This window comes from Acartia tonsa, chromosome 10, assembly GCF_053477335.1.
Source record: "Acartia tonsa isolate MP-2025a chromosome 10, ASM5347733v1, whole genome shotgun sequence".
Lineage (NCBI taxonomy): Eukaryota > Metazoa > Arthropoda > Copepoda > Calanoida > Acartiidae > Acartia > Acartia tonsa.
The window spans coordinates 13,409,470-13,426,182 of NC_137269.1; the positions used below are offsets into that span (position 1 = coordinate 13,409,470).

Sequence of the window (16,713 nt, forward strand, 5' to 3'; positions counted from 1 at the left end):
CCCAACCAGAAACCATTGGAGGCGCCTGCTAACCATTTTATGCTCTTAATTATATCAGCGACTGTGTTTGAACGCTTGATATTAGGTTTAGCGTACAAGTGAGCCGAGGCGAGAGAAAATTTGTGTAAAATTGAAAATATAGTTAATTGAATATCAAATATACAACAACACCACAAAATTATTATTGATAATCTAGTGTTATAAAAACGTGTCAGATTAATTTATTGTTATTTATTTTTTAGGTAAGTTGTATTTTTTTATGTTTAGATAGCTAGAAAAAAGGTTGGTAATAAGTAAGCAGTCAAGTAGCCGTTTGACCGTCAATCTTATTCAGTGGGATGCACATTGATTCACCAGGGAGGGGGGGGGGGGGGGGAGGTGCAGCCCCTCCTAATTTTAATTTTATAGGAACGCCACTGATCTTATATTTTCTTTTTAAAAACCATTTTTTAATAAACATAATACTTTAGTAACCTCTTTCACATAACAGAAATGTTAATAACATCTATGAAAAATCCAAGAACTTCTTTATATTGCGGACATACGGACAAATTAGAGTTTAGGGTACCCCAGCTATTATAAAAATGACACTTGTATTCTATTTCTATTAGGGAGGGAGAGGAAACAGCGTAAAAATTAAACCCCGGCCATAAATACCACTTTTCTCACATCATTAAATTGTAAAAGATGAGCAATGCAACGCAGGAACAGAGGGATAGGCCCATGGAAGGTAGTTTATTTTTTAAAATAAGATGCAAATTTATGCTAAGGAAAATAACCTTCTTTAGATTAAATAATTTTTATTTATAATTTAAAGTCAATTGTCCCCTCCCTCCCTGGATATTACTCCATTGAAAACTGTTTTGACCTTTACTTTTAACTAATTGTATTAAAAACAATCATTATAAAGACGAAACCAATTGTTTTTACTACTTTTTTTCTTATCAATTTACAAGATAATAAAATAGCTTTTTTTATGGAAGAGATTTATTTAATTCCTTATAACTTTACCCCTGGCAAAAGTACACTATGTAAAAAATGTGTGCAAAAAAGGTCTCCATTGTAAGCAATTTCTACATGCAATCAAACATTTAATGTTTTGTATCATGTTATCATAATAGAAAATTTATACCTAAGGTTTTCCAAAACATATGTATAGCAGAAAGAAATAATTATTATCGTATGTGTGTTTGTCTGCTAGAATTTCCTTTTTAAGTTTACCGGATTATGGTGCCAGTTTGACCAACTACTATAACTATTGTAACATTAAATCTATTTGAATCAGTACATATGTGCATGTCTTCTCTGTTATAAAATTTTTCATACAAGTACATATTTGTCTTGGAAAAAAATTAAGTTTTTCTTTGAAGTAAATGTGATCTGATATTTCTCAACGAAGAAAGTGACAAATATTCATTAATTTAAATTTTGTGATACACTTTTATTTGTATGAAATAAGTGTTTCAAAATATGCTTTTCTGTAATTTCTTTCCATAAAAATAAGAGTAGTTTTTAATTTTGGAAAATTAATTCATCTGTAATTAATCCATGAAAAAAAATAATAATTTGAAGAAAAAAATATTGAATACAATTCCTAACTCTGAGGATAGACCGAAAAAAAACTTAACACTTTGCTTTTAGATTACTTGGAAAAGTATAAAATGAAATTAAGTTAAAAAAAACAAGAACATATAATCTTTTGTTGTATTTCCCATGCTACATACTTTATTAAAACAGTATTAAACCTAGTTTCTTTTTCTAAAACTTTTTTTATAAATTCTTATATTTTACCTTTATGTTTTTTAAAATTGCATAGTTAAAAATTGATCTCTACTAGACCAAAATTAACCCACCCTCTTCCAAACACATCTTAACACTTAGATTTAGATTTCAACGGGGCTCTTTTAGGGCCATAATAACCTAACTAAGCTTCAAAGAAATCTACACTTTCAATTATTTTTAGCTACCAAATGCATGATTTCATTCTAACTTAAAATATGAATTACAGGGAAGGGGGCTAATAGTGGTCTAATTGAGATTTAAGGGAAATAGTCCAAAGTTGTTTATATAAGATCTGTTATGGTCGCCTACTAAGTGTTTACATTTCAACTTCAAAAACTACCTATCCTTCAATTTTTAAACATAACATTACGGCCAAAAAAAATGCTATAAATGATTATTTTAAATGCTAGCTGTGAACTGAATTTAGTGCAGCTCTATGCAACAACTTTAGGCGATGGGATAATTTTCTGAACACCATACTCAGAAAGTTTTTAAAATTTTTCAGTGAAATTTCATTTTTTTGCAATGTGAGACTTGTTTTTTACTCCTATCCTTTTTTAAAATATGTTTTAACTGTACATTTTAGAATTCATAAATTCTTAAAATAATTTAGAATTTAGAGTGTACACAAAATTAATGATTGCTTCAGTAGACATTTCAAATTTCTTTCCTTTTTTACCTCAGTCTGTCTGCCTGTCAGTTTGTCTCTCGATTTACTTTTCTGTCTGTGAGTCAGTCTGTTTGTCTGTCTCTACACACAGCTATTTGACAAAATATTTAGAATTTATTCAGCCATATTGTGGGATTAATTAAGCATTCCTAAATCAATTTAAAACAAGGGACAAGGGATAATTAGTTACTTGAATTATGTAATGATTGTTTGAAATATGTGTTTTGTGTACAAAAAAGATGTGGGTTGAACATGAGAATAAAACTCTAATTTACAGATTTAATCAGAGGCGTGCCAAAGGGGGGTATACAATATAAATACGTCCTATTCGATTCGTATAGCTCTTATCGTTAGTTATCAGAATTTCATGATGGTTTCTGTACCAATTGAGTACCATTTAGAAAGCTTAGCAATTCTATAATCATTTATGAAAGTACGTTCATTTTTGACAGTGATATTATTATTCATCTTATTTTTTAAATAACGACGATTGGGCACAATGTTATGAGCGAGTCATCTATAATCAAGTCCTAAAATGTAAGTTTGTACTTAAACAGTAACATGTATTTAATCCAATTTGCGAAAATATACTCACAATTTTGTTTAGACTTTTACATTTATATTCTGCTTATTTTGTTCGGACATTCTTCAAGTGTGTTAATATTCGTTTGTCCTACTGTTTATAAAAGCTTCCCTTTTATGGATTTTGTCATCCTGGTTTTTAAATGTACACATTTCTAAAAGTTGCTGCCTAGAGCAGTAAAATGATTTGATTATAATAACACTTTTATAAATAAATAGGTGAAAGCATTTGGGCAAGTTTTTAAAAATATTCTGTTGTTTGAAAATTACTTTTTCAAAGTATATCTTGAAGTCATTTACCAGTATGGCTTCGAACCGATTGATATCTGCTGGATTAAAACCGGTTCTGAACCTTATTGGAAAATCTTGCATCGAATAATAAAGAAATGAAAAAACACAATTTTTTTTCAAAAGGTGGAATCAATCTTAAGTTGAATGCTTTTTATCCGCTTTTGTGCTATATTGCATCCTATTTAAACAATAATTTTAAGTTGCATCTATACAATTTTGAAGGTCTATGCATGTTTTTTTTTTGGTGCGCTTGTCTTCTTATGAACATGCTTGTCCTTGTTAATTATAAAGCCACAAAAATGAGATAAATATTTTAAATATGGGCCCTAGTACCTTGAAAGTATGTTATGAATTTTAGGCTTCAGAGCAAGTGGGACGTACAATATCCTATTTGTTTCCATTGATAGTGTTCTAACCCCCTGTTTTCGCACTCCTCCTTATAGATTTCAATCGTTAATATGTTAAATATGGAGTTTATAGATTAAAATATGATTTTATATTGTAAAAGGAAAAGCGAAAGGGTTCACTTCTGAGATTATTAGGCTAGCAGCAAATTGATTTAAATTAAATGGGATTTTCACAAATAATGAAGAGTTGGGGAAAGGAATTTAATAGGGGTGGGGGAGGGGGGGTTTGTTGTTGGTGTTATGTTATTATGCAGTGTTGCGGTCTACCCCCCCCCCTTCCCCACCCCTTCCTTGTTATCAACCCCTTGCCCATTCTTTTTCACTCCTTTTCTTCTCCTTTTCATGGACCTTCCTTTGCGGTGTCGGCTAAATAACCACAGGGCTCAATTTGCAGATTTGTCATCTTTAAATTTCATACAAATAGAAACATGATATTACTTTACTTATGTTAGTAAGTCATAACATGAGTATATTTTCACAAAATGCACTGCATTAAATGCAATCCCACATTGTATACCACACCAAACACACATCCACAGACGGTTTAACACCCAGTCATACAGACAAAAACGTAGCTTATTTTTGCTACGCTCTGTATGAACATAATTGACATTTTAAATAAAAAAATTAAACATTATATTGATAGTTTTTAACAAACTCCTAAAATGCAAGAAATATAAATTCTTCGGTTGTTTAAATGTACTGAACCTTTTAAAAACTGCCTATAATACTACAAAGCTCCTCCTACCCTTTTAATCCCTCTTCCTTTATCTCCCTGTTCCTTGAAGCAAGATGCCCATATCCGTATATATGAGAGGGGACAAGGATTATTAATATAGCGTTAGAAAATTAACAAACAAAAAAAGAAATTTATTAACATTTAATCTTATAAGACATTTTCTTTGACAGAATTTAATATGATGGTTTTTGATAGATATTGCCATAAAAATCTATTTAATTTCCGACTTTTTAAATTTAGATTTTGAGTATAGAGGTTCCCAGGTGTGCGCGATATAGAAACATGTTCTCTCTCTCTCTCTCCCTCCCCCCTCTCTCTCAGTGTAGGTGTGTGTGTGTGTTCAGTGTTGTTGGTATCTATCTATCTGTCTATCTTCCTATGGCTTATTTGATGCCTCAGTCAAACTCAAAATCTAAGCTCTATCTGTCGCGCGTAAGCGCACGCTAGAGTTTTAAGAAATAAGTTATTTTAAGTGCTTTTTTATAAGTGATTTATTTTTTTAAATAAGTAAAAATGTAATTTTATTTCATTTGTAAAAAGTTTGATTAAATTTCCCAATAATCTAGTGAATAATAAAAGTATAAATTAATGTGCTTAAAATCAACAAAAGTGATAAAATTCAGAAATATGTATTGTATCACTAGTTAAAATGTTTCATATCTGCAAGTGATATTTGCTGTTTTAGAAGATATTATTATTTGTTATTGACTTGCCTTTAAAAAGCCCAAAAATTTGCCCTGACAAAAAAAGGCGTTTTGGTGAAAATTTAGTACCAGGTGTGTTTTTATTCTGAATTAATTTTCCCTGTGTTATGACATCATAAATTTTACTTCAAATTCAACCCAGGGATTAAGAGATATATTAATGGATAATCAATTAAAATCTTCTCCTAGTTCTTGTGTTAAATTATGCATTTGGTAGCTTGCAATGAACAAGGTTTGAATTAGTTTCAGTGCTAAAGTCTCATCCCTCCCTGAATTATACCAAACTAGTTTTTAACTTCAGGTGTTTAATTTTTTCGCAATTTTTTGGATTGAATGGCGGTTTTTAATGGTTATTAATTTAATTAAAATTTAGTTCTTTTGCCCTTTTTAAAATCAACAGATGTGTAATCAACAGTATACTAATATTTTAAGGTTATATTTGTTGCCTTTTTTAGTTTAATTAAGCTCTAAACATTTACCAAAAGTACATCAAATGTCTAAATCAAAACAAATTCAATGTTTACACCTGATCCTATAATAAGCTTGATTTAATTTAACCCTACCTAATATAATTATAAAGAATTATGCTTCTAGGTATTCCCATTAAAAAGGCAATTAATAAAGCATCAAGGACAATATAAGTTCTAAAATAGTAAAGTGACAACAAGCAACTATTATATTTCAAGAAATCTAATTATTTTATCAATCATTCCGCTACCAATCTTCTATCGATACAGACAACCAGTAAGACAAGCAGACATGCTTATTTACAGAAAATGTGTGCTTCTAAAAATAACAAAATCTATATTGTGGGTGAAACACCTGAATTTTATTTATAACATGGCATAACTATTTATACAGCAGTGAGGGAGGGGAAATCGGAGTAATAATTACATTGGGGGTTTTACATCCACGTTTTTGATTGGTTGATTCCAAACTGACAGTGTCCAAACTTTTCAAACAATAATTTTGATCTACAGAAGTGGTTATATTGTTTAGCATCAATGGGTATGTACATCAATTTATTTTCTATTGTCTTAACCCTCAATATCCCTGGAAAGACCTGAATTTTTATTTAAAACATGATATAACTATTCATGATGTGGGAACTTGCAGATCAAATTTCACGTACATTGGGCGAGAACACGGATTAGGGAATTGGCCACTCAAAGATTTTTTAATCACCCCCTAATATAAAGTAGGATTAGGAATAATAATTGTGAATGTAATTTGTAAATTATTTTATCATCTAATGTCCTAACCCTTTTGATCCCTGGATTATAATGCAGTTTACTTTATGCAAAATCTATTTTTTCAATTTAGAATGTTTTAAAAGTTTAGTAATCTCGAGCGTGTGAGATTTTAGATTCTACAAGGAGGGAGGAGACACTGGGATATAGATTGCACTGGAGCTCAAAGTTTGAACCATTTTATCTTATTCGTTGGCACAAAAACTTTGGGTACTTTTATTGAATATTTTTGGGTTGGCTAAAACTAGAAGTGTTCAAACTTTTCAACCAATAACTTTTATCTGTAGAAGAGGTAATTTTGTGATTATCATTGGACAAGTATATAAATTTACCATCTATTGTCTTATCCCTGAAAATCCCTGAGATATTGCAAGGTTTAGGGACAGACACTCACCAACTTTATTCAGTTTGTAGCATTTATATCTAAGCCTGTTATACTATACTATACTCTTTTTTTTTTGTAAAGATAGAACAATATATGATTAATTAAATCTTATCCTTAAATGTTAAATTCTGATAAATATTGGAGGGTGACAAGGGTTGTAGATTTCATTAAATTAATTAGATTGAGTGTATAGAAATATATATCAAGTCCTCGATTATGCTAAAAAAAGTTAAATTGCTTTTGTCTGTCTTTTTGTAGTATTGAAAACGCAGGGATCTTAAGGGATAAGACAATGAACAAATTATTTTAGTTGAAGATAAACAAAATCACCATTTAAAAAAAAACTTGGACAATACTAATTTGGATACAACCAATTAAGATTTAGTTAAAGTATCCAAAGTTTTTGAGCCAACGAATACGATAACATGGGTATAAAACTTTGGGTGATAAGTGATAAGACAATGAAATTTGATGCATAGTCCAAATGTGATGAACAAAATAACCCCTTTTTTAGATTAAAATTATCTGTTGAAAGGTTTTGACAATACTAATTTGGAAACAACCAATTAAAATTTAGTTAAAGTATCCAAAGTTTTTGAGCCAACGAATACGATAACATGGGTATAAAACTTTGGGTACCATCAGTGATAAGACAATGAAATTTGATGCATAGTCCAAATGTGATGAACAAAATAACCCCTTTTTTAGATTAAAATTATCGGTTGAAAGGTTTGACAATACTACTTTGGAAACAATCAATCAAAATTCAATAAAACTTTTAAGTTTTGGTGCCTACGAATACGATAACATGGTTATAAAACTTAGTGTAAGTTTTAGGCCAATGTTTCCCCCCTGCCTGTAATTTTATAAACTGCATGGGTAAATAAATACCACCCCCATTGTTGTTAATAGAAATCAATGAATAATATAAAAGATAGGGCGGGTCGGTAGGGGTAGATTAGGGCGTGCCTTCACGAGGGGGTTGAATCATACAAATAAATTATGGTGAGAGGGGAAGGGTTGAGTTTGCCAGCTGTTTAAATATAGGATAATGATTAAATTATAAATTAATGATTTTTAAAGGACTTACCAAATTATGTAATAATTTGCTTTAGGCTTTTAAAAATCTCAAAAAATATAATTGGATAGGCATATAATACCTATTTTATAGAGAAAGATATATTTAACGTCCATTGTCCTATTCCGTAAGATTTAAGTAACTGCGTGACTCAAAATCGCATATATTTTTTTTATCGCTTTAATCAAAGACTTTTACAGTAATGTTCCCCAAAGATATTTATTGAATGTTTATTTAGCTTTTAAAAAGACAGGTGTTCAACAATTAAACTTTGCTATGTAAATAATCAAATCTTTCTTTAATGCAGATATTTTTGTGTTTGGTGGGGTGGAGGGGGTTGGAGTACTTTGCTATGTTACTATGTTACTTTCAAACTAGAATTAAACACAAGCATTGAAGGATCTAAATCGTTTAGCATCGGTTTAAATTATTTGTATAACAGTAATGGATATAGAATATACGTGGATATTATGGACAGGGGTAAAATCGTCGTTAATTTAGGTTGCTAACATGGATATCACATCTTGGTCAGGTATGTATGTATATATGTAGCCTTGATTCTCTGAAGTTAGGATTCAGATGCACGAGGAGATTGGAGGTGAGAATCCTTTGGCCAATCCTAGATTGGTAAGCTTCGCGTACAGCTGAGTGTATTATATGTTACATTACAGACTGACCCGCAATTCCCGTGGAAGCTACTCAATTATTACATCACCCTGGCCTAGAGTTTTGGCAGGTGTTCCATATTAAGCCACCCTAATTAATGGCACTCTCATATGAATGAGGAGCATGGACGAGGGAAAGCACGATTACAGTTGCTTGATAGGTAGGATCCTAACTTCCTACAAATCTCAGGGAAGGTTGCGTGATTATATTCTGACAAATTGCAACAGCATTTGTCATCCAAGTGCAATATCTATGAGGGGACTTGAACTCGGATTTTCCCAACCACAGCGTAGTGCGCTAACCACTACTCTATGGGACACAGGTCGTATCCAGTAGGAGGGGAGGGGATGGAGAATCGTTATTTTAGCCAGCTACAAGTTTCAATTTATTAGAGTTCATGATAATCTGGTGTAATATCCAAGTGATAATAAATCCATTGTAACAGTGCGCAGAAAAATGCAAATATTATAAAATTTTTAGGCGTAATTAACTTTTTTATTATCAAATAGATGGTTTTATATTTGGGGTTGGGTGGGTCATATTTTTCGGTATTTTTCCGTTTGTTGCAAGTAGTTGACATAACCATTCTTATTTAGTAGCGTAGCTATATTTTCTGCTCTCGTACGTCCGTCTTTTACGACTGTTACCTAATTTAATGTATACGTAATGCTCAAGAGTTATTTTTTGTTTAATCCTAAGTAAATTTACGTAGTCTCTATCTAAATTTGTTTAATGCTTAAAATAATAAAAAAATGTCCTTGTTATGCTTGAACAGAAAACTGAAGGACTTTTTTTTAGACATTAACCTAGATATTACCATCTAAGAAACACAACAAGGGGGATGTTGGTTGTAAGAATGTTCCATTTGGTAATTATTGGATTCTGCAAATACTTCTAGTTTTGGTTTGTTTAGACATGAAATTGGCGCACAGAGATTCCAGTATTTCAAAAATCTGCTTTTGTTTCTGCTAATTTTTTACAGCAAAAAGTTCGGGAATAAATGGATGAGTATACTGTCCAAAAAATTTGTATATTAAAAGCATAACTTTATATTTACTCTATTTACAGATAGATATACAAATATAGTAATTATTAATAATGTTGATCATAATGTCAACGTAAATACAAGAAAAAGTTACTTTCATAGTAATATTTACATATTATTACAGCAAATATATAAAAAAATTTAATTTTTAAGCCAGATTACACATTCTTACATCCTATATAATTCAAAATTTCGTGAGTTTGGGATGCATAAATAAAATTATGAATTTTGTCAGCTAACATCATTTGATAATTTTTACCTAAAGTTAAAGTACGACTTAATAAAGCTCTTATTTAATCTATAGGAATATTCGATTTTGTAGAATTAAAAAATACTTTAAAATCACGAAATATTGTTTTAAATTCAATGCTAACCAGTGTAGATACAGTCATAGACGAAAATTTTTTAAACCTCTAATTTATAAATAAGGCAATATTTTTATCTGTCCTATTTTTTTCACAAATTAATCTTTAGACTGTGGGTAATGTTGTTAGATACTGAAAGTCGTGTATTTTATTTCATTTAAGTAAAGAACTAACACGCCTATATCTTCTAAAATCAAAAACACAAAAAAACAGAAGATGTTATAATAAAAACAAAATTAAATTGTAAAATTAAATCTAAATTTTGTTTAATTTGCATATTTTTAACAAGAATATTGGTATCCATATTAAGCACAATCATAACTTGGTATTTCTAAGTTCTATTATCCGACTTTTTAGTTTGAGTTTAATCATGGATCCTAAAGGGATAACAAATGGATGATAAATTGATGTATATCCCAAATAAAAAAATACATTCTCCTTCTTTTGGATAACTTTATTGGTTAAAAAATATGGACAAAAATAGTTTGTAACCATCCAATAACAATTCAATAAAAATACCAAAAGTTTTTGATAAAACGAATAAGATTTAGTAGTAACAAAATTTGGGTACCATGATAATTTAAAGTCTACTATTACCTCCCTCCTTGAAGTTTAGTCGACTACAAGACAATGGAAAGTGTAGTATAGAGTAGCTGTGCTACTAAAAATGTTTAAAAAGGTTGCATAATCTAGAACATTTTTTGCTTCACAATTTGCATTTTTGGGTAAAATTTTAATCTTAATCAAATCCAGAAGAAATTTATTTTCTTAATTTTGTTACAATTTTTAAGCAGCCTTTTCGGATGATCATTGTCCCAAGATTTAGTATTTTTCTACTTTTAGCGACAAGGACATGACATTTTCAGCTACTGTGACCAAAACAATGCTGCTCAATGTTACTGGCGGCTGCATTTACGTACATTTACGGTGGCGGCTTTGGATACCTAGTTTTAATTCCATATGTATTGAGTTCCTTAAAATTGATTAATTCTTAATTTGAGACAGCTAAAAAATCAAACAAATTAAATATATAATTAAATGTATAAGCTACTATCCTGAACAATTTCTTGTTATTTTCTTTGCTTAGTTTAGGAATCTTGTTCGGTAAGCTTTAATTTTCTTTGGTGTGGGTTAGGGAAAGCAAAAAAATCATTACTAATTTTACTAGTACCCAAAGTTGTATAACTACATTATCTTATTTGTTTCCTACTTTTTTTCTTGGTTCATACTAAACTATTAGGTTCAAACTTTTCAACAAATAATTTTAAAGTACAGAAGGGTTAATTTTGTTTATTTATTTAATTTTCATAGAAAATTATGGCCTATCTAACATCAAAACATAGAATAAATATTAATTTATTATTTTGCAGGCAGAACTGTGTTAATTATTTATATTTTCTACTGAGCTTAAAACTATTTTGTTGTAAGACACCCACTTCTTTTTTTGCTTTGATACGCATTGCTAAAATTTCTTTTTTTGCGCGTTGTTCATTAGTGTACAATGTACATATATAAATTGTTGTTTTGACCGCTAAACCTTGTGTACAGCCAGGGATCTTCAGGGATAAGACTATGAATGTTATTTTGGTTTAAATCCTTAATGATGATAAACAAAATAATCCTTTCTGTAGATTAAATTTATTGGTTAAAGATTGGACCTAGTTATTAGACTAGTTTAAAACCAACCAATTGAATGACAGTACCTAAAGTTCTTGCACTAATGAATAATTCAACATTGTTATAAAACTTTAGGTACCAGTGTTCCAATGGCTCCTCCCTGAGTACAGGGACCAATAGTCAGTAAATATAATCATGTTCTGTTTGTAGCATTTATGAAACCCAATTTCTCTTAATCAACCTTTATAATTTTAGATTTTCATTGCATTTTAGTTAAATCATTTATTTCATAAAATCATGGAAAATTAAAAAGACAATCTTTTTCCCCAGCCCGTTTAAATATGTAAAAATCACTTTTACACAAACTAAAAAAGAAATGTTTGACACATATAAATTAATACATGATTAAAATGGATGAATGTGTACCTATCCTTTATCACTGTGAGCTACAAAGCTGACCGACCTACCTGGAAAGCTCGTTATTGCAAGTTTTTATTTCCAGTGCAGCTTCTCTTTAATCTTTATGGCTGTATGCAGGGATTTCAAGGTATAAGACAATGGACGATAAATTGAAATAATTGTTTGACAAGCTTAGACAATATTAGTTTGAAAACAACAACCAATCAAAATCCAAGAAAAGTACTTTCTATGTAGTAGCTCTAAATAAATAAACTGCGGTTTCCCTCAAAGTGACAATCAAGCATATACCTACTACACTATCTTGAAAATAAATTAGACAGTTTTCGTTTTTTGTTTTGTCTATTACTTTAGGTCAGGTTAGGTTAGATTGGGTATTGGGTAGTCCGGAATGGTTAGGGTACTGCAGGTAAAACCCCGGCATGAGTTAGGCATGCAAATAAAAACTAAATCAAGCTGTCTTTTATGTAACAATTTTAGGGAAATAAACAAAATCAAAATTGATATCTTTGTGTTTTATTTTTGCCTTTTGAATATTATTATTCTTGTTGTTGTGTTGTATCTAATTGAGACAAGAATTTATTTTCAGGACAATTTTCTTTTAGATTGTCCTTCTTTCAATGTTAGACATTAAGAAAATCAACTAATCACGTTAGAAATGTAATCTATAGTTTTAAATTCAAAATTTTAGTTATTTAATAATGAAATCAAATAAGTCAACCTATTAGAGTAGTAAGGTACACCTATCTTACTTCAATTTTAAATCAAATTTTGACTTGAATACATTTGTATATATACAAATAATCATTTTAAAATGATGAAAAGGTAAATTTAGATTTAACTGAACATAACAAATTCTAAACATGCCTCAAAGTTTGACCTTTAGGAGAATATTTCCTACCTCTTTTTTCCACTAAGCAAAGCTTTTCCCCAGCTTTTTCTATGAGGCTTGAATTTCTCTGCTTTTAGTGAATAAAAAGTGTTATGTTTACATCATGTAATCATGGACAGGGCAATATTAAATCAATTTATCCTACCCTGCTCCAAATAAAAAGAACAAAACGTTGTCTTTGTGTACCTATAAAACTTTAGACAGAAGATTTGTATGAAGATCAGTTTATCTTTCATTAATCTATCCACTGTGGGCTAGAATTGAATCAAGACAAAAGTAAGTGCCGAGCCCTGGGACCTATGTATGGTGAAAATAGACATAAAACCATGATGATTCCAGGTAAAACCAAAATATTTCAGCGGGGTCTTTTTGTTTTATTTCAATTTTAAGTTCTGAAAAAAAAATGAAAAAAATATGAAAATCTTTAATAAAAAACAAACAAAAACTGTTTTTCAAAATTTTTTTTCACTAAAAGATACAAACAACTTATATACATACTATAAGCTTTAAAAAAATCAAAATTTTCAAATTTAGGACTGCCTTTCCAAGGTTAGAAGAAAAATCCTAACAACGAATTCTAACATATTTCTGATCAACATAGCAATAAAACGTCTTTTGCTAAATCTTTAACATCAAAATTAAATAGCACTTACTAAAGACTTTTTTTCATTTAAACTTATACTTTTTACATTATTTAACTTTTAAGATTGTGTTTTTTTTAAAGAAAGGTTGCGTGATTTTTTTTCTCATAATTAATTTATCTTAATATGCTGCATTATAAGTGACTGACATTGTAGGCTGTGATGGCTTAGAAAACTCAATACCAGTTTTGTTAGCCCAGGCCATCGGCCCCTCGGGGCCTACAAAACTAGTTTTAATTTTTTTTATTTTTATTTTACTATCTGCTAAAAGCTGTCTATAATCCCATACAATAAATAACTATTAAACATACCAATTAAAGTGAAACAGGGATCTTAAGGGATAAGACAAAGGATGATAAATTGATTACTCCTTCTGTAGATTAATATTATTGGTTAAAAAGTTTGGACTTTGCATGTTTGAACCATCAAATCATTAATCAATTCATAAATCATCAAAAGGATGAGAAAATGTGTTTATAAAACTTTGGATATGATTTACAATTCTATGTCCAGTTCACTCCCTCCCTCCTTCGTTAAACATACACTTATATATAGACAGAAAGACATCCTGATACTTTTTGTCTAGAGTTTTAGGATCTTTTGTTCTATCATACAAATTATTTAAATATCCTGTTTTGAAAAGCAGAATGCCGTTTTAAAATTTATTTTGCTAATTATAAGAGGGAGGGGACATTGGGATGTAAATCACACCAGTACCCACGTTAGCTCAAAAAAATTGTGTACTTTTACTAAAATTAATGGAATGGTTTCAAACTAATATTTTACAAACATATAATCAAACAATAATTTTACATAAGAAATGGTTAGTTTCCTTGTCATAATTTGTGGAAATCTACATGTATCACTTTATTGTCCTTTGTCTTATCCCTTAAGATCCCTGAAAGAAAGAAACAAGGATGACAACATCAATAACATGGATGAGATGGGAATATGGACAAGCAGTTTTAAAAAGAATTTCTTTAAATCCTGAAACCTTTCTTGCGTATTTTATAATTTTAATATTTATAGACCTTGACTGATATACAAAGTAAATTGTTTAGGGAATCTTAACAAAAAATGCAGCCGTCTGTCTTGAATAGCTGCTATACAAATTAAATTTCCCCTGAAAACAGACAAAAACAAAACTATTCAAAAGTAACCATAGTTGTTAAGTCAAAGAATAAGAAATCCTATTATATAAAGTATTAAGCTTTTTTTGTCTGTAGCAAAGGATCTCGCTAACCGCTGAAGCGTTATGGTTCTCCTTTACATTAAAGCTTCTTATAGGTCCAGGGAAGTTTTTAAATATTTTGGGGGAGGGTATCTCCACCCTCCTAATAAAAATAACCCCCTTCCCCTTTTTCTTTTTAAAACTCAAGTTGAAAATGGGGGAGGTCGACTTTCCTTCCTCCCAACTTAAGTGCCCCTAGAGGCCTCTAGGGACGTAGCCGCTAGTGTCTTTATAAAGTTTGGAGACTAGTGTATTGAACAGTCAATTGTCCTCTCTATTTCTGGGACACATTCCATATATGTAAGTTTCATTTTAAAAAAACCTAGAATAAACAAAACAAAATATTTTTACTAAAATATAAGCCAACGAATAATAAATTATTATTATAGAACTTTTTAGACTAGTGTTATAAACAGTCCAAAGCCCCCTACCTCCAATGTATGATAAATAATTGATTTTATACATGATAAATACATGCAAATCGGCAAGAAGGGAGGAAAAATGTGACTGTTTATTTGTTTGTGTAGCCATTTTTTCTTAGTGTTTGGACCTAAGTAGTAATGAAGAAGGATGAAACACTTTTGTATATTATACCTTGACCCGCTGTCACAAGTGAGCTACTCTTTATTACCTCACCCTCGCCGAGTATGGCATGTGACTATAAATTATACTGGTACCAAAAGTTTTTATAGACACGTTATCTAATTAGTTAACTGGTCTTTTATTAAATCTTAATTGGATGGTTCAAACTAGCAGTGTCCACACAAAAGAAAACTTTTCCTATTTCTAAGAATCTTTACAGTTCTTATGTCCCCTTCTTCCCTGTTGTTTTGTTGTTTACAATTTAATTATACTGATAAATAAATTCTTCAATTTATGAAATGGTAGATTTAATATGGATCAAGGGGACATTGGAATGTAAAATTTGCTGGTACCCAAAGTTCTTTATAAATATTTTCTCATTCATTGGTTCAAAAACTTTGGGAACTTTATTTTTCATCTTGATTGTTTGGTTCATAATATTAGTCTTGGTATGTTTTATTGATAATTTATGAATTGATTAATGATTTGATGGTTCAAACATGCAAAGTCCAAACTTTTTAACCAATAATATTAATCTACAGAAGGAGTAATCAATTTATCATCCTTTGTCTTATCCCTTAAGATCCCTGTTTCACTTTAATTGGTATGTTTAATAGTTATTTATTGTATGGGATTATAGACAGCTTTTAGCAGATAGTAAAATAAAAATAAAAAAAATTAAAACTAGTTTTGTAGGCCCCGAGGGGCCGATGGCCTGGGCTAACAAAACTGGTATTGAGTTTTCTAAGCCATCACAGCCTACAATGTCAGTCACTTATAATGCAGCATATTAAGATAAATTAATTATGAGAAAAAAAATCACGCAACCTTTCTTTAAAAAAAACACAATCTTAAAAGTTAAATAATGTAAAAAGTATAAGTTTAAATGAAAAAAAGTCTTTAGTAAGTGCTATTTAATTTTGATGTTAAAGATTTAGCAAAAGACGTTTTATTGCTATGTTGATCAGAAATATGTTAGAATTCGTTGTTAGGATTTTTCTTCTAACCTTGGAAAGGCAGTCCTAAATTTGAAAATTTTGATTTTTTTAAAGCTTATAGTATGTATATAAGTTGTTTGTATCTTTTAGTGAAAAAAAATTTTGAAAAACAGTTTTTGTTTGTTTTTTATTAAAGATTTTCATATTTTTTTCATTTTTTTTTCAGAACTTAAAATTGAAATAAAACAAAAAGACCCCGCTGAAATATTTTGGTTTTACCTGGAATCATCATGGTTTTATGTCTATTTTCACCATACATAGGTCCCAGGGCTCGGCACTTACTTTTGTCTTGATTCAATTCTAGCCCACAGTGTATCCCTTTCCCAAGGTTTTACTTTCATCTTTCCTTCAGTCATTTTACTTTTACATTA

At 30.0% G+C, this 16,713-nt stretch overlaps 2 protein-coding genes across 36 annotated transcripts in view; one reads left to right on the forward strand and one right to left on the reverse strand.

Annotated features, from left to right (window-relative positions):
* The window catches only part of LOC145329451 (alanine--glyoxylate aminotransferase-like), a 557,715-nt gene that overhangs the window by 408,080 nt on the left and 132,922 nt on the right, over positions 1–16,713 (reverse strand). The window lies entirely within an intron of this gene.
* The window catches only part of rhea (Talin_middle and talin-RS domain-containing protein rhea), a 205,122-nt gene that overhangs the window by 72,032 nt on the left and 116,377 nt on the right, over positions 1–16,713 (forward strand). For 18 of the 35 annotated variants that reach the window (XR_013882905.1, XR_013882909.1, XR_013882906.1 and 15 more), the window contains exon 1: positions 4,877–5,247. The exons of 12 other annotated variants lie outside the window; for them this stretch is intronic. The gene's annotated coding sequence lies outside the window, so the exon portion shown is untranslated. Of the gene's footprint in view, positions 1–85; positions 243–4,805; positions 5,248–16,713 lie in introns of those variants that run through there. 5 more of the 35 variants (XM_080173560.1, XM_080173569.1, XM_080173577.1 and 2 more) reach the window with 2 other exon arrangements.